General features: G+C 36.2%; 3 long non-coding RNA genes across 6 annotated transcripts in view; 1 reads left to right on the forward strand and 2 right to left on the reverse strand.

Annotated features, from left to right (window-relative positions):
* Nucleotides 1–8,356: 8,356 nt before the first annotated feature.
* Nucleotides 8,357–9,108, reverse strand: LOC117132041. The gene is made up of 2 exons (XR_004455442.1): nucleotides 8,903–9,108; nucleotides 8,357–8,723 (listed from the first exon to the last, which is right to left on the reverse strand). It is a non-coding gene; the product is annotated as an uncharacterized LOC117132041 (long non-coding RNA).
* On the forward strand, nucleotides 8,722–12,197 carry LOC117132042. Its single transcript, XR_004455443.1, has 2 exons — nucleotides 8,722–8,956; nucleotides 11,594–12,197. It is a non-coding gene; the product is annotated as an uncharacterized LOC117132042 (long non-coding RNA).
* A 1,211-nt stretch (nucleotides 12,198–13,408) lies between these two features.
* The window catches only part of LOC117132040, a 16,505-nt gene continuing 5,637 nt past the window's right edge, over nucleotides 13,409–24,276 (reverse strand). Inside the window, exons 2-6 of one of the 4 annotated variants that reach the window (XR_004455439.1) lie at nucleotides 17,106–17,301; nucleotides 16,685–16,929; nucleotides 14,947–15,049; nucleotides 14,593–14,768; nucleotides 13,409–14,415 (exon numbers count right to left, since the gene is read on the reverse strand). This is a non-coding gene — a long non-coding RNA (uncharacterized LOC117132040). Of the gene's footprint in view, nucleotides 14,416–14,592; nucleotides 14,789–14,946; nucleotides 15,050–16,684; nucleotides 16,930–17,105; nucleotides 17,302–24,276 lie in introns of all 4 variants that reach the window. The other 3 variants (XR_004455440.1, XR_004455438.1, XR_004455441.1) reach the window with 3 other exon arrangements.

Here is a 24,276-nt window from a genome sequence, read left to right on the forward strand (position 1 = left end):
GGATCACTTGATTTGAAAGTGGTAAAACCTCTTCATCTTAACTCCTATGAGAATTATTCAACTTTCTGGTGCTTCTCCACTTCTTTATGTGTCCAAATTCATCTTCTCACATCGCGATTCATCTTGGTTTGATTATAACGACAAAGAAGTTGTCATATTCCCAAACAGAAAAAATGGGATCACCTGATTTTAAAGTGGGGTAACTTCTTTATCCTAACTCCTATGAGATTTATTCAACTTTTTATTGATTCTCCACTACTTTATATATTCAAATCAAGCTTCTCACATCACGATTCATACTGTTCTGATTAGAGTGACGAACAAGTTGTTATATTCCCAAACATGAAAACTGAGATCACCTGATTTGAAAGTGGGATAACTTCTTCATCCTAACTCCTATGAGATTTATTCAACTTCATGGTGATTCTCCACTACTTTATGTATCTAATTACAGCTTCTCTCATCGCGATTCATCCTGGTCTGGTTAGTATGACAAAGAAGTTGTCATATTCCCAAACAGGAAAACTGGAATCACCTGATTTTGAAAGTGGGATAACTTCTTCATCCTAACTCCTATGAGATTTATCCAACTTCCTAGTGATTTTCCAGTACTTTATGTATCCAAATCAAGATTCTCACATCGTTATTAATACTGGTCTGATTTGAGTGACGAAGAAGTTGTTATATTCTCAAACAAGAAAACTAGGATCACTTGATTTGAAAGTGGTAAAACTTCTTCATCTTAACTCCTATGAGAATTATTCAACTTTCTGGTGGTTCTCCACTTCTTTATGTGTCCAATTACATCTTCTCACATCGCGATTCATCTTGGTTTGATTAGAACGACGAAGAAGTTGTCATATTCCCAAACAGAAAAAATGGGATCAGCTGATTTTAAATTGGGGTAACTTCTTCATCTTAACTCCTATGAGATTTATTCAACTTTTTATTGATTCTCCACTACTTTATATATTCAAATCAAGCTTCTCACATCACGATTCATACTGTTCTGATTAGAGTGACGACCAAGTTGTTATATTCCCAAACAGGAAACTGGAATCAACTAATGTGAAAGTGGGATAACCTATTTATCCTAACTCCTATGAGAATTATTCAACTTTCTGGTGCTTCTCCACTTTTTTATGTAGCCAAATACATCTTCTCCCTTCGCGATTCATCCTGGTCTGAATAGAATGACAAAGAAGTTGTCATATTCCCAAACAGGAAAACTGGGATCACCTGATTTGAAAGTGGGATAACTTCTTCATCCTAACTCTTATGAGATTTATTTAACTTCTTGGTGATTCTTTACTACTTTATGTATCCAAATCAAGCTTCTTATATCGCGATTCATCCTGGTTTAATTAGAATGACAAAGAAGTTATCATATTCCCAAACAGGAAAACTGGGATCACCTGATGTGAAACTGGGATAACTTCTTCATCCTAACTCCTATGAGATTTATTCAACTTCATGGTGATTCCCAACTACTTTATGTATCTAAATACAGCTTCTTACATCGCGATTCCTCCTGGTCTAATTAGAATGACAAAGAAGTTGTCATATTCCCAAACAGGAAAACTGGGATCACCTGATTTGAAAGTGGGATAATTTTTTCATCCTAACTCCTATGAGATATATTAATCTTCTTGGTGATTCTTCACTACATTATGTATACTAATCAAGCTTCTTACATCGCGATTCATCCTGGTTTGATTAGAATGAGAAAAAAGTTGTCATATTCCCAAACATAAAAAATGGGATCACCTGATTTGAAAGTGAGATAACTTCTTCATCCTAACTCGTATGAGATTAATCAACTTCCTGGAGATTCTCCACTACTTTATGTATCCAAATCAAGCTTCCCACATCGCGATTCATACTGGTCTGATTAGAGTGACGAAGAAGCTGTTATATTCTCCAACATGAAAATTGGGATCACTTGATTTGAAAGTGGGATAACTTCTTCATCCTAACTCCAATGAGATGTATTCAACTTTATGGTGATTCTCCACTACTTTAGGTATCTAATTACAGCTTCTCACATTGTGATTCATCCTGGTCTTATTAGAATGACAAAGAAGTTGTCATATTCCCAAACAGGAAAACTGGAATCACCTGATTTGAAAGTGGGATAACTTCTTCATCCTAACTCCTATGAGATTTATTCAACTTCCTATAGATTTTCACTACTTTATGTATCCAAATCAAGATTCTCACATCATGATTCATACTGGTCTGATTAGAGGGACGAAGAAGTTGTTATATTCCCAAACATGAAAACTGAGATCACCTGATTTGAAAGTGGGATAACTTCTTCGTCCTATTAGGGATAAATGTCCCACATCGGATATTGGAAGGGATCCTTAGCAATATATAAGATGGATGGGCCACTCCACTTAGCACCAATTGGTTTTAGGTTGGAAGTCCATCTAGCTTAACATGGTATCAGAGCCCGATCCACACAGTCCAACCCGATCCACATCGATCTGGCCCAAAGTTGGCCCATCGATCCTTGCCCGAACATTCCGAGATTGACGCTCAAAGAGCCATCATCTCGAGGGGGCGTATTAGGGCTAAATGTCCCACATCGGATATTGGAAGGGATCCTTAGAAATATACAGGATGGATGGGCCACTCCACTTAGCACCAATTGGTTTTAGGTTGGAAGTCCATCTAGCTTAACACATCCTACCTCCTATGAGATTTATTCAACTTTCTGGTGCTTCTCCACTTTTTTATGTATCCAAATACATCTTCTCACATCGCAATTCATCCTGGTTTGATTAGAACGACAAAGATGTGGTCATATTCCCAAACAGTAAAAATGGGATCACCTGATTTGAGAGTGGGATAACTTCTTCATCCTAACTCCTATGATATTTATTCAACTTTTTATTGATTCTCCACTACTTTATATATTCAAATCAAGCTTTTCACATCACGATTCATACTTGTCAGATTAGAGTTACGAACAAGTTGTTATATTCCCAAACAGGAAAACTGGGATCACCTGATGTGAAAGTGGGATAACTTATTCATCCTAACTCCTATGAGATATATTAATCTTCTTGGTGATTCTTCACTACTTTATGTATACTAATCAAGCTTCTTACATCGCGATTCATCCTGGTTTGATTAGAATGAATAAGAAGTTGTCATATTCCCAAACAGAAAAAATGGGATCACCTGATTTGAAAGTGGGATAACTTTTTCATCCTAACTCGTATGAGATTAATCAACTTCCTGGTGATTCTCCACTACTTTTTGTATCCAAATCAGGCTTCCCACATCGCGATTCATACTGGTCTGATTAGAGTGACGAAGAAACTGTTATATTCCCAAACTACTTTATGTATCTAATTACAGCTTCTCACATTGCGATTCATCATGGTCTGATTAGAATGACAAAGAAGTTGTCATATTCCTAAACAGGAAAAACTGGAATCACCTGATTTGAAAGTGGGATAACTTCTTCATCCTAACTCCTATGAGATTTATTCAATTTCCTAGTGATTTTCCACTACTTTATGTATCCAAATCAAGATTCTCACATCGTGATTCATACTGGTGTGATTAGAGTGACGAAGAAGTTGTTATATTCCCAAACATGAAAACTGAGATCACCTGATTTGAAAGTGGGATAACTTCTTCATCCTAACTCCTATGAGATTTATTCAACTTCATGGTGATTCTCCACTACTTTATGTATCTAATTACAGCTTCTCACATCGCGATTCATCCTGGACTGGTTAGAATGACAAAGAAGTTGTCATATTCCCAAACAGGAAAACTGGAATCACCTGATTTGAAAGTGGGATAACTTCTTCATCCTAACTCCTATGAGATTTATTCAACTTCCTAGTGATTTTTCACTACTTTATGTATCCAAATCAAGATTCTCACATCGTGATTCATACTGGTCTGATTAGAGTGACGAAGAAGTTGTTATATTCTCAAACAAGAAAACTAGGATCACTTGATTTGAAAGTGGTAAAACTTCTTCATCTTAACTCCTATGAGAATTATTCAACTTTCATGGTGATTCTCCACTACTTTATTTATCTAAATATAACTTCTCAAATCGCGATTCGTCCTGGTCTAATTAGAATGACAAAGAATTTGTCATAGTCCCGACAAGGAAACTGGGATCACCTGATTTGAAAGTTGATAATTTTTTCATCGTACCTCCTATGAGATATATTAATCTTCTATATTCAAATCAAGATTCTCACATCACGATTCATACTGGTCTAATTAGAGTTACGAACAAGTTGTTATATTCCCAAACAGGAAACTGGGATCACCTAATGTGAAAGTGGGATAACTTATTCATCCTAACTCCTATGAGAATTATTACACTTTCTGGTGCTTCTCTACTTTTTTATGTATCAAAATACATCTTCTCCCATCGCGATTCATCTTGGTTTGATTAGAACGACTAAGACGTGGTCATATTCCCAAACAAAAAAAATGGGATCACCTGATTTGAAAGTGGGATAACTTCTTTATCCTAACTCTTAGGAGATTTATTTAGCTTCATGGTGACTCTCCACTACTTTATGTATCTAAACACAACTACTCACATCACGATTCATCCTGGTCTGAATAGAATGACAAAGAAGTTGTCATATTCCCAAACAGGAAAACTGGGATCACCTGATTTGAAAGTGGGATAATTTTTTCATCCTAACTCCTATGAGATATATTAATCTTCTTGGTGATTCTTCACTACATTATGTATACTAATCAAGCTTCTTACATCGCGATTCATCCTGGTTTGATTAGAATGAGAAAAAAGTTGTCATATTCCCAAACATAAAAAATGGGATCACCTGATTTGAAAGTGAGATAACTTCTTCATCCTAACTCGTATGAGATTAATCAACTTCCTGGAGATTCTCCACTACTTTATGTATCCAAATCAAGCTTCCCACATCGCGATTCATACTGGTCTGATTAGAGTGACGAAGAAGCTGTTATATTCTCCAACATGAAAATTGGGATCACTTGATTTGAAAGTGGGATAACTTCTTCATCCTAACTCCAATGAGATGTATTCAACTTTATGGTGATTCTCCACTACTTTAGGTATCTAATTACAGCTTCTCACATTGTGATTCATCCTGGTCTTATTAGAATGACAAAGAAGTTGTCATATTCCCAAACAGGAAAACTGGAATCACCTGATTTGAAAGTGGGATAACTTCTTCATCCTAACTCCTATGAGATTTATTCAACTTCCTAGTGATTTTCACTACTTTATGTATCCAAATCAAGATTCTCACATCATGATTCATACTGGTCTGATTAGAGGGACGAAGAAGTTGTTATATTCCCAAACATGAAAACTGAGATCACCTGATTTGAAAGTGGGATAACTTCTTCGTCCTATTAGGGATAAATGTCCCACATCGGATATTGGAAGGGATCCTTAGCAATATATAAGATGGATGGGCCACTCCACTTAGCACCAATTGGTTTTAGGTTGGAAGTCCATCTAGCTTAACATGGTATCAGAGCCCGATCCACACAGTCCAACCCGATCCACATCGATCTGGCCCAAAGTTGGCCCATCGATCCTTGCCCGAACATTCCGAGATTGATGCTCAAAGAGCCATCATCTCGAGGAGGCGTATTAGGGCTAAATGTCCCACATCGGATATTGGAAGGGATCCTTAGAAATATACAGGATGGATGGGCCACTCCACTTAGCACCAATTGGTTTTAGGTTGGAAGTCCATCTAGCTTAACACATCCTACCTCCTATGAGATTTATTCAACTTTCTGGTGCTTCTCCACTTTTTTATGTATCCAAATACATCTTCTCACATCGCAATTCATCCTGGTTTGATTAGAACGACAAAGATGTGGTCATATTCCCAAACAGTAAAAATGGGATCACCTGATTTGAGAGTGGGATAACTTCTTCATCCTAACTCCTATGATATTTATTCAACTTTTTATTGATTCTCCACTACTTTATATATTCAAATCAAGCTTTTCACATCACGATTCATACTGGTCAGATTAGAGTTACGAACAAGTTGTTATATTCCCAAACAGGAAAACTGGGATCACCTGATGTGAAAGTGGGATAACTTATTCATCCTAACTCCTATGAGATATATTAATCTTCTTGGTGATTCTTCACTACTTTATGTATACTAATCAAGCTTCTTACATCGCGATTCATCCTGGTTTGATTAGAATGAATAAGAAGTTGTCATATTCCCAAACAGAAAAAATGGGATCACCTGATTTGAAAGTGGGATAACTTTTCATCCTAACTCGTATGAGATTAATCAACTTCCTGGTGATTCTCCACTACTTTTTGTATCCAAATCAGGCTTCCCACATCGCGATTCATACTGGTCTGATTAGAGTGACGAAGAAACTGTTATATTCCCAAACTACTTTATGTATCTAATTACAGCTTCTCACATTGCGATTCATCATGGTCTGATTAGAATGACAAAGAAGTTGTCATATTCCTAAACAGGAAAAACTGGAATCACCTGATTTGAAAGTGGGATAACTTCTTCATCCTAACTCCTATGAGATTTATTCAATTTCCTAGTGATTTTCCACTACTTTATGTATCCAAATCAAGATTCTCACATCGTGATTCATACTGGTGTGATTAGAGTGACGAAGAAGTTGTTATATTCCCAAACATGAAAACTGAGATCACCTGATTTGAAAGTGGGATAACTTCTTCATCCTAACTCCTATGAGATTTATTCAACTTCATGGTGATTCTCCACTACTTTATGTATCTAATTACAGCTTCTCACATCGCGATTCATCCTGGACTGGTTAGAATGACAAAGAAGTTGTCATATTCCCAAACAGGAAAACTGGAATCACCTGATTTGAAAGTGGGATAACTTCTTCATCCTAACTCCTATGAGATTTATTCAACTTCCTAGTGATTTTCACTACTTTATGTATCCAAATCAAGATTCTCACATCGTGATTCATACTGGTCTGATTAGAGTGACGAAGAAGTTGTTATATTCTCAAACAAGAAAACTAGGATCACTTGATTTGAAAGTGGTAAAACTTCTTCATCTTAACTCCTATGAGAATTATTCAACTTTCATGGTGATTCTCCACTACTTTATTTATCTAAATATAACTTCTCAAATCGCGATTCGTCCTGGTCTAATTAGAATGACAAAGAATTTGTCATAGTCCCGACAAGGAAAACTGGGATCACCTGATTTGAAAGTTGATAATTTTTTCATCGTACCTCCTATGAGATATATTAATCTTCTATATTCAAATCAAGATTCTCACATCACGATTCATACTGGTCTAATTAGAGTTACGAACAAGTTGTTATATTCCCAAACAGGAAACTGGGATCACCTAATGTGAAAGTGGGATAACTTATTCATCCTAACTCCTATGAGAATTATTACACTTTATGGTGCTTCTCTACTTTTTTATGTATCAAAATACATCTTCTCCCATCGCGATTCATCTTGGTTTGATTAGAACGACTAAGACGTGGTCATATTCCCAAACAAAAAAAATGGGATCACCTGATTTGAAAGTGGGATAACTTCTTTATCCTAACTCTTAGGAGATTTATTTAGCTTCATGGTGACTCTCCACTACTTTATGTATCTAAATACAACTACTCACATCACGATTCATCCTGGTCTGAATAGAATGACAAAGAAGTTGTCATATTCCCAAACAGGAAAACTGGGATCACCTGATTTGAAAGTGAGATAACTTTTTCATCCCAATTCTTATGAGATATATTTAACTTCTTGGTGATTCTTCACTACTTTCTGTATCCAAATCAAGCTTCTTACATCACGATTCATCCTGGTTTGATTAGAATGACAAAGAAGTTATCATATTCCCAAACAGAAAAAATGGTATCACCTGATTTGAAAGTGGGATAACTTCTTCATCCTAACTCCTATGAGATTTATTCAACATCATGGTGATTCTACACTACTTTATGTATCTAAATACAGCTTCTCACATCGCGATTCATCCTGGTCTGATTAGATTGACAACGAAGTTGTCATATTCCCAAACAGGAAAACTGGGATCACCTGATTTGAAAGTGAGATAATTTTTTCATCCTAACTCCTATGAGATTTTTTTAAACTTCTTGGTGATTCTTCACTACTTTATGTATCCAAATCAAGCTTCTTACATCGCGATTCATCCTGGTTTGATTAGAATGACATCGAAGTTGTCATATTCAAAAACAGAAAAAATGGGATCACCTGATTTGAAAGTGGGATAACTTCTTCATCCTAACTCGTATAAGATTTATTCAACTTCCTAGTGATTCGATTTTACTTTATATATCCAAATCAAGCTTCCCACATCGCGATTCATACTGGTCTGATTAGAGTGACGAAGAATTTGTTATATTCTCAAAAAAGAAAACTAGGATCACCTGATTTGAAAGTGGTAAAACTTCTTCTACTTAACTCGTATGAGAATTATTCAACTTTCTGGTGATTCTCCACTACACTATGTATCCAAATACATCTTCTCACATCGCAATTCATCCTTGTCTGATTAGAAAGACAAAGAAGTTATCATATTCACAAACAGGAAAACTAGGATCACCTGATTTGAAAGTGAGATAACTTCTTCATCCTAACTCCTATGAGATTTATTCAACTTCCTAGTGATTCTCCACTACTTTATGTATTCAAATCAAGCATCTTACCTCGCGATTCATACTGTTCTTATTAGAGTGACGAACATGTTGTTATATTCCCAAACAGAAAAATTGGGATCACCTGATGTGAAAGTGGGATAACTGATTCATCCTAACTCCTCTTATGAGATTTATTCAACTTCATGGTGATTCTCCACTACTTTATGTATCTAAATACAGCTTCTCACATCGCGATTCCACCTGATCTAATTAGAATGACAAAGAAGTTGTCATATTCCCAAACAGGAAAACTGGGTTCACCTGATTTGAAAGTGGGATAATTTTTTCATCGTAACTCATATGAGATATCTTAATCTTCTTGGTGATTCTTCACTACTTTATGTATACTAATCAAACTTCTTACATCGCGATTCATCCTGGTTTGATTAGAATGAAAAGGAAGTTGTCATATTCCCAAACAGAAAAAATGGGATCACCAGATTTGAAAGTGAGATAACTTTTTCATCCTAACTCGTATGTGATTAATCAACTTCCTGGTGATTTTCCACTACTTTATGTATCCAAATCAAGATTCTCACATCGTGATTCATACTGGTCTGATTAGAGTGACGAAGAAGCTGTTATAATTCCAAAAATGAAAACTGAGATCACCTATTTTGAAAGTGGGATAACTTCTTCATCCTAACTCCTATGAGATTTATTCAACTTCATGGTCATTCTCCACTACTTTATGTATCTAATTACAGCTTCTCAAATCGCGATTCATCCTGGTCTGATTAGAAAGACAAAGAAGTTGTCATATTCCCAAACAGGAAAACTGGAATAACCTGATTTGAAAGTGGGATAACTTCTTCATCCTAACTCCTATGAGATTTATTCAACTTCCTAGTGATTTTTCACTACTTTATGTATCCAAATCAAGATTCTCACATCGTGATTCATACTGGTCTGATTAGAGTGACGAAGAAGTTGTTATATTCCCAAACATGAAAACTAAGATCACCTGATTTGAAAGTGGGATAACTTCTTCATCCTAACTCCTATGAGATTTATTCAATTTCATGGTCATTCTCCACTACTTTATGTATCTAATTACAGCTTCTCACATCGCGATTCATCCTGGTCTGGTTAGAATGACAAAGAAGTTTACATATTCCCAAACAGGAAAACTGGAATCACCTGATTTGAAAGTGGGATAAATTCTTCATCCTAACTCCTATGAGATTTATTCAACTTCCTAGTGATTTTCCACTACTTTATGTATCCAAATCAAGATTCTCACATCGTGATTCATACTGGTCTGATTAGAGTGACGAAGAAGTTGTTATATTCTCAAACAAGAAAACTAGGATCACTTGATTTGAAAGTGGTAAAACTTCTTCATCTTAACTCCTATGAGAATTATTCAACTTTCTGGTACTTCTCCACTTCTTTATGTATCCAAATACATCTTCTCACATCGTGATTCATCCTGGTTTGATTAGAACGACAAAGAAGTTGTCATATTCCCAAACAGAAAAAATGGGATCCCCTGATTTTAAAGTGGGGTAACTTCTTCATCCTAACTCCTATGAGATTTATTCAACTTTTTATTGATTCTCCACTACTTTATATATTCAAATCAAGCTTCTCACATCACGATTCATACTGGTCTGATTAGAGTTACGAACAAGTTGTTATATTCCCAAACAGGAAACTTGGATCACCTAATGTGAAAGTGGGATAACTTATTCATCCTAACTCCTATGAGAATTATTCAACTTTCTGGTGCTTCTTCACTTTTTTATGTATCCAAATACATCTTCGCCCATCGCGATTCATCTTGGTTTGATTAGAACGACAAAGACGTGGTCATATTCCAAAACAGAAAAAATGGGATCACCTGATTTGAAAGTGGGATAACTTCTTCATCCTAACTCCTATGAGATTTATTTAGCTTCATGGTGACTCTCCACTACTTTATGTATCTAAATACAACTTCTCACATCGCGATTCATCCTGGTCTAAATAGAATGACAAAGAAGTTGTCATAATCCCAAACAGGAAAACTAGGATCACCTGATTTGAAAGTGGGATAACTTTTTCATCCTAACTCTTATGAGATATATTTAACTTCATGGTGACTCTCCACTACTTTATGTATCTAAATACAACTTCTCACATCGCGATTCATCCTGGTCTGATTAGAATGTTAGAGAAGTTGTCATATTCCCAAACAGGAAAACTGGGATCACTTGATTTGAAAGTGGAATAACTTTTTCATCCTAACTCTTATGAAACTTATTTAACTTCTTGGTGATTTTTCACTACTTTCTGTATCCAAATCAAGCTTCTTACATCACGATTCATCCTGGTTTGATTAGAATGACAAAGAAGTTATCATTTTCCCAAACAGAAAAAATGGTATCACCTGATTTGAAAGTGGGATAACTTCTTCATCCTAACTCCTATGAGATTTATTCAACATCATGGTGATTCTACACTACTTTATGTATCTAAATACAGCTTCTCACATCGCGATTCATCCTGGTCTGATTAGATTGACAACGAAGTTGTCATATTCCCAAACAGGAAAACTGGGATCACCTGATTTGAAAGTGAGATAATTTTTTCATCCTAACTCCTATGAGATTTTTTTAAACTTCTTGGTGATTCTTCACTACTTTATGTATCCAAATCAAGCTTCTTACATCGCGATTCATCCTGGTTTGATTAGAATGACATCGAAGTTGTCATATTCAAAAACAGAAAAAATGGGATCACCTGATTTGAAAGTGGGATAACTTCTTCATCCTAACTCGTATAAGATTTATTCAACTTCCTAGTGATTCTATTTTACTTTATATATCCAAATCAAGCTTCCCACATCGCGATTCATACTGGTCTGATTAGAGTGACAAAGAATTTGTTATACTCAAAAAAGAAAACTAGGATCACCTGATTTGAAAGTGGTAAAACTTCTTCTACTTAACTCCTATGAGAATTATTCAACTTTCTGGTGATTCTCCACTACACTATGTATCCAAATACATCTTCTCACATCGCAATTCATCCTTGTCTGATTAGAAAGACAAAGAAGTTATCATATTCACAAACAGGAAAACTAGGATCACTTGATTTGAAAGTGAGATAACTTCTTCATCCTAACTCCTATGAGATTTATTCAACTTCCTAGTGATTCTCCACTACTTTATGTATTCAAATCAAGCATCTTACCTCGCGATTCATACTGTTCTTATTAGAGTGACGAACATGTTGTTATATTCCCAAACAGAAAAATTGGGATCACCTGATGTGAAAGTGGGATAACTGATTCATCCTAACTCCTCTTATGAGATTTATTCAACTTCATGGTGATTCTCCACTACTTTATGTATCTAAATACAGCTTCTCACATCGCGATTCCACCTGATCTAATTAGAATGACAAAGAAGTTGTCATATTCCCAAACAGGAAAACTGGGTTCACCTGATTTGAAAGTGGGATAATTTTTTCATCGTAACTCATATGAGATATCTTAATCTTCTTGGTGATTCTTCACTACTTTATGTATACTAATCAAACTTCTTACATCGCGATTCATCCTGGTTTGATTAGAATGAAAAGGAAGTTGTCATATTCCCAAACAGAAAAAATGGGATCACCAGATTTGAAAGTGAGATAACTTTTTCATCCTAACTCGTATGTGATTAATCAACTTCCTGGTGATTTTCCACTACTTTATGTATCCAAATCAAGATTCTCACATCGTGATTCATACTGGTCTGATTAGAGTGACGAAGAAGCTGTTATAATTCCAAAAATGAAAACTGAGATCACCTATTTTGAAAGTGGGATAACTTCTTCATCCTAACTCCTATGAGATTTATTCAACTTCATGGTCATTCTCCACTACTTTATGTATCTAATTACAGCTTCTCAAATCGCGATTCATCCTGGTCTGATTAGAAAGACAAAGAAGTTGTCATATTCCCAAACAGGAAAACTGGAATAACCTGATTTGAAAGTGGGATAACTTCTTCATCCTAACTCCTATGAGATTTATTCAACTTCCTAGTGATTTTTCACTACTTTATGTATCCAAATCAAGATTCTCACATCGTGATTCATACTGGTCTGATTAGAGTGACGAAGAAGTTGTTATATTCCCAAACATGAAAACTAAGATCACCTGATTTGAAAGTGGGATAACTTCTTCATCCTAACTCCTATGAGATTTATTCAATTTCATGGTCATTCTCCACTACTTTATGTATCTAATTACAGCTTCTCACATCGCGATTCATCCTGGTCTGGTTAGAATGACAAAGAAGTTTACATATTCCCAAACAGGAAAACTGGAATCACCTGATTTGAAAGTGGGATAAATTCTTCATCCTAACTCCTATGAGATTTATTCAACTTCCTAGTGATTTTCCACTACTTTATGTATCCAAATCAAGATTCTCACATCGTGATTCATACTGGTCTGATTAGAGTGACGAAGAAGTTGTTATATTCTCAAACAAGAAAACTAGGATCACTTGATTTGAAAGTGGTAAAACTTCTTCATCTTAACTCCTATGAGAATTATTCAACTTTCTGGTACTTCTCCACTTCTTTATGTATCCAAATACATCTTCTCACATCGTGATTCATCCTGGTTTGATTAGAACGACAAAGAAGTTGTCATATTCCCAAACAGAAAAAATGGGATCCCCTGATTTTAAAGTGGGGTAACTTCTTCATCCTAACTCCTATGAGATTTATTCAACTTTTTATTGATTCTCCACTACTTTATATATTCAAATCAAGCTTCTCACATCACGATTCATACTGGTCTGATTAGAGTTACGAACAAGTTGTTATATTCCCAAACAGGAAACTTGGATCACCTAATGTGAAAGTGGGATAACTTATTCATCCTAACTCCTATGAGAATTATTCAACTTTCTGGTGCTTCTTCACTTTTTTATGTATCCAAATACATCTTCGCCCATCGCGATTCATCTTGGTTTGATTAGAACGACAAAGACGTGGTCATATTCCAAAACAGAAAAATGGGATCACCTGATTTGAAAGTGGGATAACTTCTTCATCCTAACTCCTATGAGATTTATTTAGCTTCATGGTGACTCTCCACTACTTTATGTATCTAAATACAACTTCTCACATCGCGATTCATCCTGGTCTGAATAGAATGACAAAGAAGTTGTCATAATCCCAAACAGGAAAACTAGGATCACCTGATTTGAAAGTGGGATAACTTTTTCATCCTAACTCTTATGAGATATATTTAACTTCATGGTGACTCTCCACTACTTTATGTATCTAAATACAACTTCTCACATCGCGATTCATCCTGGTCTGATTAGAATGTTAGAGAAGTTGTCATATTCCCAAACAGGAAAACTGGGATCACTTGATTTGAAAGTGGAATAACTTTTTCATCCTAACTCTTATGAAACTTATTTAACTTCTTGGTGATTTTTCACTACTTTATGTATCCAAATCAAGCTTCTTACATCGCGATTTATCCTGTTTTGATTAGAATGACAAAGAAGTTATCATATTTCCAAACAGAAAAAATGGAATCACCTAATTTGAAAGTGGGATAACTTCTTCATCCTAACTCCTATGAGATTTATTCAACGTCATTGTGATTCTCCACTACTTTATATATCTAAATACAGCTTCTCACATCGCGACTCATCCTGGTCTGATTAGAATGACAATGAAGTTGTCATATTCCCAAACAGGAAAACTGGGACCACCTGATTTGAAAGTGAGATAATTTTTTTCATCCTAACTCCTATGAGATTTATTAAACGTCTTGGTGATTCTTCACTACTTTATGTATCCAAATCAAGCTTCTTACATCGCGATTCATCCTGTTTTGATTAGAATGACAAAGAAGTTGTCATATTCCAAAACAGAAAAAATGGGATCACCTGATTTGAAAGTGGGATAACTTCTTCATCCTAACTCGTATGAGATTTATTCAACTTCCTAGTGATTCTCCACTACTTTATGTATCCAAAGCAAGCTTCCCACATGGTGATTCATACTGGTCTTATTAGAGTGACGAAGAATTTGTTATATTTTCAAACAGGAAAACTGGGATCACCTGATTTGAAAGTGGGATAACTTTTTCATCCTAACTCTTATGAGATTTATTTAACTTCTTGGTGATTCTTCACTACTTTATGTATCCAAATCAAGCTTCTTACATCGCGATTCATCCTGGTTTGATTAGAGGGAAAAAAAAGTTGTCATAGTCCCAAAAAAAAAAAAAATGGGATCACCTTATTTGAAAGTGGGATAACTTCTTCATCCTAACTCCTATGAGATTTATTCAACTTCCTAGTGATTCTCCACTACTTTATGTATTCAAATCAAGCTTCTTACCTCGCGATTCATACTGTTCTGATTAGAGTGACGAACAAGTTATTATATTCCCAAACAGGAAAACTGGGATCACCTGATGTGAAAGTGGGATAACTTATTCATTCTAACTCCTATGAGATTTATTCAACATCATGGTGATTCTCCACTACTTTATGTATCTAAATACAGCTTCTCACATCGCGATTCATCCCGGTCTAATTAGAATGACAAAGAAGTTCTCATATTCCCAAACAGAAAAAATGGGATCACCTGATTTGAAAGTGGGATAACTTCTTCATCCTAACTCCTTTGAGATTTATTCAACTTCCTAGTGATTCTTTACTACTTTTTGTATCCAAATCAAGCTTCTCACATCGTGATTCATACTGGTCTCATTAGAGTGACGAAGAAGTTGTTATATTACCAAACATGAAAATTGGGATCACCTGATTTGAAAGTGGGATAACTTATTCATCCTAACTCCTATGAGATTTATTCAACTTGCTAGTGATTTTCCACTACTTTATGTATCCATCAAGATTCTCACATCTTGATTCATAATGGTCTGATTAGAGTGAGGAAGAAGTTGTTATATTCCCAAACATGAAAAATGGGATCACCTGATTTGAAAGTGGGAAAACTTCTTCATCTTAACTCCTATGAGATTTATTCAACTTCATGGCGATTCTCCACTAGTTTATGTATCTAATTACAGCTTCTCATATCGCGATTCATCCTGGTCTGGTTAGAATGACAAAGAAGTTGTCATATTCTCAAACAGGAAAAGTAGAATCACCTGATTTGAAATTGGGATAACTTCTTAATCCTAACTCCTATGAGATTTATTCAACTTCCTGGTGATTCCCCATTACTTAATGTATCCAAATTAAGCTTCTCACATCGCGAATCATACTTTTCTTATTAGAGTAACGAAGAAGTTGTCATATTCTCAAACAAGAAAACTAGGATCACCTGATTTGAAAGTGGTAAAACTTCTTCATCTTAATGTATCCAAATACATCTTCTCACATCGCATTCATCCTGGTTTGATTAGAACGACAAAGAAGTTGTCATATTCCCAAATAGAAAAAAATGGGTTCACCTGATTTGAAACTGGGATAACTTCTTCATCCTAACTCCGATGAGATTTATTCAACTTTTTATTCATTCTCCACTACTTTATATATTTAAATCAAGCTTCTCACATCACGATTCCTACTGGTCTGATTAGAGTTAGGAACAAGTTGTTATATTCCCAAACAGGAAAACTGGGATCACCTAATGTGAAAGTGGGATAACTTATTCATCATAACTCTTATTTATTGATTAGAACGACAAAGAAGTGGGCATATTCCCAAACAGAAAAAATGGGATCACCTGATTTGAAAGTTGGATAACTTCTTCATCCTAATTCGTATTAGATTTATTCAACTTCCTAGTGATTCTCCACTACTTTATCTATCCAAAGCAAGCTTTCCACATAGCGATTCATACTGGTCTGATTAGAGTGACGAAGAATTTGTTATATTCTCAAATAAGAAAACTAGGATCACATGATTTGAAAGTGGACAAACTTCTTCATCTTAACTCCTATGAGAATTATTCAACTTTCTAGTGATTCTCCACTACATTATGTATCCAAATACATATTCTCACATCGCGATTCATCCTGGTTTGATTAGAGTGACAAAAAAGTTTTCATATTCCCAAACAGAAAAAATGGGATCACCTTATTTGAAAGTGGGATAACTTCTTCATCCTAACTCCTATGAGATTTAACTTCCTGGTGATTCTCCACTACTTTATGTATCTAAATGAAGCTTCTCACATCGCGATTCATACTCGTCTACTTAGAGTGACGAAGAAGTTGTTATATTCCCAAACAGGAAAACTGGGATCACCTGATGTGAAAGTGGGATAACTGATTCATCCTAACTCCTATAAGAATTATTCAACTTCATGGTGATTCTCCACTACTTTATGTATCTAATTACGGCTTCTCACATCGTGATTCATCCTTGTCTGATTAGAATGACAAAGAAGTTGTCATATTCCCAAACATAAAAACTGGAATCACCTGATTTGAAAGTGGGATAACTTATTCATCCTAACTCCTATGAGATTTATTCAACTTCATGGTGATTCTCCACTACTTTATGTATCTAAATACAGGTTCTCACATCGCGATTCCTCCTGGTGTAATTAGAATGACAAAGAAGTTGTCATATTCCCAAGCAGGAAAACTGGGATCACCTGATTTGAAAGTGGGATAACTTCTTCATCCAAACTCCTATGAGATTTATTAAACTTCATGGTGATTCTCCACTACTTTATGTATCTAATTACAGCCTCTCATATCGCGATTCATCTTGGTCTGGTTAGAATGACAAAGAAGTTGTCGTATTCCCAAACAGGAAAATCGGAATCACCTGATTTGAAAGTGGGATAACTTCTTCATCCTAACTCCTATGAGATTTATTCAACTTCCTAGTGATTTTTCACTACTTTATGTATCCAAATCAAGATTCTCACATCGTGATTCATACTGGTCTGATTAGAGTGACGAAGAAGTTGTTATATTCTCAAACAAGAAAACTAGGATCACGTGATTTGAAAGTTGTAAAACTTCTTCATCTTACTCTAATGAGAATTATTCAACTTTCTGGTGCTTCTCCACTTCTTTATGTATCCAAATACATCTTCTCACATCGTGATTCATCCTGGTTTGATTAGAACGACAAAGAAGTTGTCATATTTCCAAACAGAAAAAATGGGATCCCCTGATTTTAAAGTGGGGTAACTTCTTCATCCTAACTCCTATGAGATTTATTCAACTTTTTTATTGATTCTCCACTACTTTATATATTCAAATCAAGCTTCTCACATCACGATTCATACTGGTCTGATTAGAGTTACGAACAAGTAGTTATATTCCCAAACAGGAAACTGGGATCACCTAATGTGAAAGTGGGATAACTTATTCATCCTAACTCCTATGAGAATTATTCAACTTTCTGGTGCTTCTCCACTTTTTTATGTATCCAAATACATCTTCTCCCATCGTGATTCATCTTGGGAATAGGACAGCTTCTTCGTTGTTCCAATCAAACCAGGATGAATCACTTTTTAAGAAGCTTGATTTGGATACATAAAGTGTTGTAGAATCACCAGGAAGTTGAATAAATCTCATAGGAGTTGGGATGAAGAAGTTATCCCACTTTCTAATCAGGTGATTCCAGTTTCCCAGTTTGGGAATAGGACAGCTTCTTCGTCGTTCCAATCAAACCAGGATGAATCACTTTGTAAGAAGCTTGATTTGGATACATAAAGTGTTGGAGAATCATCAGGAAGTTGAATAAATCTCATAAGAGTTGGGATGAAGAAGTTATCCCACTGTCTAATCAGGTGATTCCAGTTTCCCACTTTGCGAATAGGACAGCTTCTTCGTCGTTCCAATCAAACCAGGATGAATCACTTTGTAAGACGCTTTATTTGGATACATAAAATGTTGGAGAATCACCAGGAAGTTGAATTAATCTCATAGGAGTTGGGATGAATGAGTTATCCCACTTTCAAATCAGATGATTCCAGTTTCCCAGTTTGGGAATAGGACAGCTTCTTCGTCTTTCCAATCAAACCAGGATGAATCACTTTGTAAGAAGCTTGATTTGGATACATAAAGTGTTGTAGAATCACCAGGAAGTTGAATAAATCTCATAAGAGTTGGGATGAAGAAGTTATCCCACTGTCTAATCAGGTGATTCCAGTTTTCCAGTTTGGGAATAGGACAGCTTCTTCATCGTTCCAATCAAACCAGGATGAATCACTTTGTAAGAAACTTGATTTGGATACATAAAGTGTTGGCGAATCACCAGTAAGTTGAATTAATCTCATAGGAGTTGGGATGAATGAGTTATACCACTTTCAAATCAGGTGATTCCAGTTTCCCAGTTTGGGAATAGGACAGCTTCTTCGTTGTTCCAATCAAACCAGGATGAATCACTTTTTAAGAAGCTTGATTTGGATACATAAAGTGTTGTAGAATCACCAGGAAGTTGAATAAATCTCATAGGAGTTGGGATGAAGAAGTTATTCCACTTTCAAATCAGGTGATTCCAGTTTCCCAGTTTGGGAATAGGACAGCTTCTTCGTCGTTCCAATCAAACCAGGAAGAATCACTTTGTAAGAAGCTTGATTTGGATACATAAAGTGTTGGCGAATCACCAAAGTTGAATTAATCTCATAGGAGTTGGGATGAATGAGTTATACCACTTTCAAATCAGGTGATTCCAGTTTCCCAGTTTGGGAATAGTCAGCTTCTTCGTCGTTCCAATCAAACAAGGATGAATCACTTTGTAAGAAGCTTGATTTTGATACATAAAATGTTGGAGAAACACCAGGAAGTTGAATTAATCTCATAGGTGTTGGGATGAATGAGTTATCCCACTTTCAAATCAGATGATTCCAGTTTCCCAGTTTGGGAATAGGACAGCTTCTTCGTCTTTCCAACCAAACCAGGATGAATCACTTTGTAAGAAGCTTGATTTGGATACATAAAGTGTTGTAGAATCACCAGGAAGTTGAATAAATCTCATAAGAGTTGGGATGAAGAAGTTATCCCACTGTCTAATCAGGTGATTCCAGTTTCCCAGTTTGGGAATAGGACAGCTTCTTCGTCGTTCCAATCAAACCAGGATGAATCACTTTGTAAGAAGCTTGATTTGGATACATAAAGTGTTGGCGAATCACCAGTAAGTTGAATTAATCTCATAGGAGTTGGGATGAATGAGTTATACCACTTTCAAATCAGGTGATTCCAGTTTCCCTGTTTGGGAATAGTCAGCTTCTTCGTCGTTCCAATCAAACAAGGATGAATCACTTTGTAAGAAGCTTGATTTGGATACATAAAGTGTTGGAGAATCACCAGTAAGTTGAATTAATCTCATAGGAGTTGGGATGAATGAGTTATCCCACTTTCAAATCAGGTGATTCCAGTTTCCCATTTTGGGAATAGGACAGCTTCTTCGTTGTTCCAATCAAACCAGGATGAATCACTTTATAAGAAGCTTGATTTGGATACATAAAGTGTTGTAGAATCACCAGGAAGTTGAATAAATCTCATAGGAGTTGGGATGAAGAAGTTATTCCACTTTCAAATCAGGTGATTCCAGTTTCCCAGTTTGGGAATAGGACAGCTTCTTCGTCGTTCCAATCAAACCAGGAAGAATCACTTTGTAAGAAGCTTGATTTGGATACATAAAGTGTTGGCGAATCACCAAAGTTGAATTAATCTCATAGGAGTTGGGATGAATGAGTTATACCACTTTCAAATCAGGTGATTCCAGTTTCCCAGTTTGGGAATAGTCAGCTTCTTCGTCGTTCCAATCAAACAAGGATGAATCACTTTGTAAGAAGCTTGATTTTGATACATAAAATGTTGGAGAATCACCAGGAAGTTGAATTAATCTCATAGGAGTTGGGATGAATGAGTTATCCCACTTTCAAATCAGATGATTCCAGTTTCCCAGTTTGGGAATAGGACAGCTTCTTCGTCTTTCCAATCAAACCAGGATGAATCACTTTGTAAGAAGCTTGATTTGGATACATAAAGTGTTGGAGAATCACCAGGAAGTTGAATAAATCTCATAAGAGTTGGGATGAAGAAGTTATCCCACTGTCTAATCAGGTGATTCCAGTTTCCCAGTTTGGGAATAGGACAGCTTCTTCGTCGTTCCAATCAAACCAGGATGAATCACTTTATAAGAAGCTTGATTTGGATACATAACATGGTGGAGAAACACCAGGAAGTTGAATAAATCTCATAGGAGTTGGGATGAAGAAGTTATCCCACTATCTAATCAGGTGATTCCAGTTTCCCAGTTTGGGAATAGGACAGCTTCTTCGTCGTTTCAATCAAACCAGGATGAATCACTATGTAAGAAGCTTGATTTGGATACATAAATTGTTGGAGAATCACCAGGAAGTTGAATAAATTTCATAGGGGTTGGGATGAAGAAGTTATCCCACTTTCTAATCAGGTGTTTCCAGTTTCCCAGTTTGGGAATATTACAGCTTCTTCGTCGTTCCAATCAAACCAGGATGAATCACTTTATAAGAAGCTTGATTTTGATACATAAAGTGTTGGAGAATCACCAGGAAGTTGAATAAATCTCATAGGAGTTGGGATGAAGAAGTTATCCCACTTTCAAATCAGGTGATTCCAGTTTCCCAGTTTGGGAATAGAACAGCTTCTTTGTCGTTCCAATCAAACAAGGATGAATCACTTTGTAAGAAGCTTGGTTTTGATACATAAAGTGTTGGAGAATCACCAGGAAGTTGAATTAATCTCATAGGAGTTGGGATGAATGAGTTATCTCACTTTCAAATCAGGTGATTCCAGTTTCCCAGTTTGGGAATAGGACAGCTTCTTCGTCTTTCCAATCAAACCAGGATGAATCACTTTGTAAGAAGCTTGATTTGGATACAAAAAGTGTTGGAGAATCACCAGGAAGTTGAATAAATCTCATAGGAGTTGGGATGAAGATGTTATCCCACTTTCTAATCAGGTGATTCCAATTTCCCAGTTTGGGAATAGGACAGCTTCTTCGTCGTTCCAATCAAACCAGGATGAATCACTTTGTAAGAAGCTTGATTTGGATATATAAAGTGTGGAGAATCACCAGGAAGTTGAATAAATCTCATAGGAGTTGGGATGAATGGTTATCCCACTTTCTAATCAGGTGATTCCAGTTTCCCAGTTTGGGAATAGGACAGCTTCTTCGTCGTTCCAATCAAACCAGGATGAATCATCACTTTGTAAGAAGCTTGATTTGGATACATAAATTGTTGGAGAATCACCAGGAAGTTGAATAAATCTCATAGGAGTTGGGATGAATGAAGTTATCCCACTTTCAAATCAGGTGATTCCAGTTTTCCAGTTTTGGGAATAGGACAGCTTCTTCGTCGTTCCAATCAAACCAGGATGAATCACTTGTGTAAGAAGCTTGATTTGGATACATAAAGTGTTGGAGAATCACCAGGAAGTTGAATAAATCTCATAGGAGTTGGGATGAAGAAGTTATCCCACTTTCTAATCAGGTGATCCAGTTTCCAGTTTCCAGTTGGGAATAGGACAGCTTCTTCGTCGTTCCAATCAAACCAGATGAATCACTTTGTAAGAAGCTTGATTTGGATACATAAAATGGTGGAGAAACACCAGGAAGTTGAATAAATCTCATAGGAGTTGGGATGAAGAAGTTATCCCACTTTCTAATCAGGTGATTCCAGTTTCCCAGTTTGGGAATAGGACAGCTTCTTCGTCGTTCCAATCAAACCAGGATGAATCACTTTGTAAGAAGCTTGATTTGGATACATAAAGTGTTGGAGAATCACCAGGAAGTTGAATAAATCTCATAGGAGTTGGGATGAATGAGTTATCCCACTTTCTAATCAGGTGATTCCAGTTTCCCAGTTTGGGAATAGGACAGCTTCTTCGTCGTTCCAATCAAACCAGGATGAATCACTTTGTAAGAAGCTTGATTTGGATATATAAAGTGTTGGAGAATCACCAGGAAGTTGAATTAATCTCATAGGAGTTGGGATGAATGAGTTATCCCACTTTCTAATCAGGTGATTCCAGTTTCCCAGTTTGGGAATAGGACAGCTTCTTCGTCGTTCCAATCAAACCAGGATGAATCACTTTGTAAGAAGCTTGATTTGGATACATAAAGTGTTGAGAGAATCACCAGGAAGTTGAATAAATCTCATAGGAGTTGGGATGAAGAAGTTATCCCACTTTCTAATCAGGTGATTCCAGTTTCCAGTTTGGGAATAGGACAGCTTCTTCGTCGTTCCAATCAAACCAGGATGAATCACTTTGTAAGAAGCTTGATTTGGATACATAAAATGGTGGAGAATCACCAGGAAGTTGAATAAATCTCATAGGAGTTGGGATGAAGAAGTTATCCCACTTTCAAATCAGGTGATTCCAGTTTCCCAGTTTGGGAATAGGACAGCTTCTTCGTCGTTCCAATCAAACCAGGATGAATCACTTTGTAAGAAGCTTGATTTGGATACATAAATTGGTGGAGAATCACCAGGAAGTTGAATAAATCTCATAGGAGTTGGGATGAAGAAGTTATCCCACTTTCAAATCAGGTGATTCCAGTTTCCCAGTTTGGGAATAGGACAGCTTCTTCGTCGTTCCAATCAAACCAGGATGAATCACTTTGTAAGAAGCTTGATTTGGATACATAAAAGTGTTGGAGAATCACCAGGAAGTTGAATAAATCTCATAGGAGTTGGGATGAAGAGTTATCCCACTTTCTCAATCAGGTGATTCCAGTTTCCCAGTTTGGGAATAGGACAGCTTCTTCGTCGTTCCAATCAAACCAGGATGAATCACTTTGTAAGAAGCTTGATTTGGATACATAAAGTGTTGGAGAATCACCAGGAAGTTGAATAAATCTCATAGGAGTTGGGATGAAGAAGTTATCCCACTTTCTAATCAGGTGATTCTAGTTTCCCAGTTTGGGAATAGGACAGCTTCTTCGTCGTTCAATCAAACCAGGATGAATCACTTTGTAAGAAGCTTGATTTGGATACATAAAGTGTTGGAGAATCACCAGGAAGTTGAATAAATCTCATAGGAGTTGGGATAAAGAAGTTATCCCACTTTCTAATCAGGTGATTCCAGTTTCCCAGTTTGGGAATAAGACAGCTTCTTCGTCGTTCCAATCAAACCAGGATGAATCACTTTGTCAGAAGCTTGATTTGGATACATAACATGTGGAGAAACACCAGGAAGTTGAATAAATCTCATAGGAGTTGGGATGAAGAAGTTATCCCACTTTCTAATCAGGTGATTCCAGTTTTCCCAGTTTGGGAATAGGACAGCTTCTTCGTCGTTCCAATCAAACCAGGATGAATCACTTTGTAAGAAGCTTGATTTGGATACATAAAGTGTTGGAGAATCACCAGGAAGTTGAATAAATCTCATAGGAGTTGGGATGAAGAAGTTATCCCACTTTCTAATCAGGTGATTCCAGTTTCCCAGTTTGGGAATAGGACAGCTTCTTCGTCGTTCCAATCAAACCAGGATGATCACTTTGTAAGAAGCTTGATTTTGATACATTAAAAGTGTTGGAGAAACACCAGGAAGTTGAATAAATCTCATAGGAGTTGGGATGAAGAGTTATCCCACTTTCAAATCAGGTGATTCCAGTTTCCCAGTTTGGGAATCGGACAGC

The sequence above is a fragment of the Brassica rapa genome, chromosome A02 (genome assembly GCF_000309985.2).
Source record: "Brassica rapa cultivar Chiifu-401-42 chromosome A02, CAAS_Brap_v3.01, whole genome shotgun sequence".
In the NCBI taxonomy this organism is placed as follows: domain Eukaryota; kingdom Viridiplantae; phylum Streptophyta; class Magnoliopsida; order Brassicales; family Brassicaceae; genus Brassica; species Brassica rapa.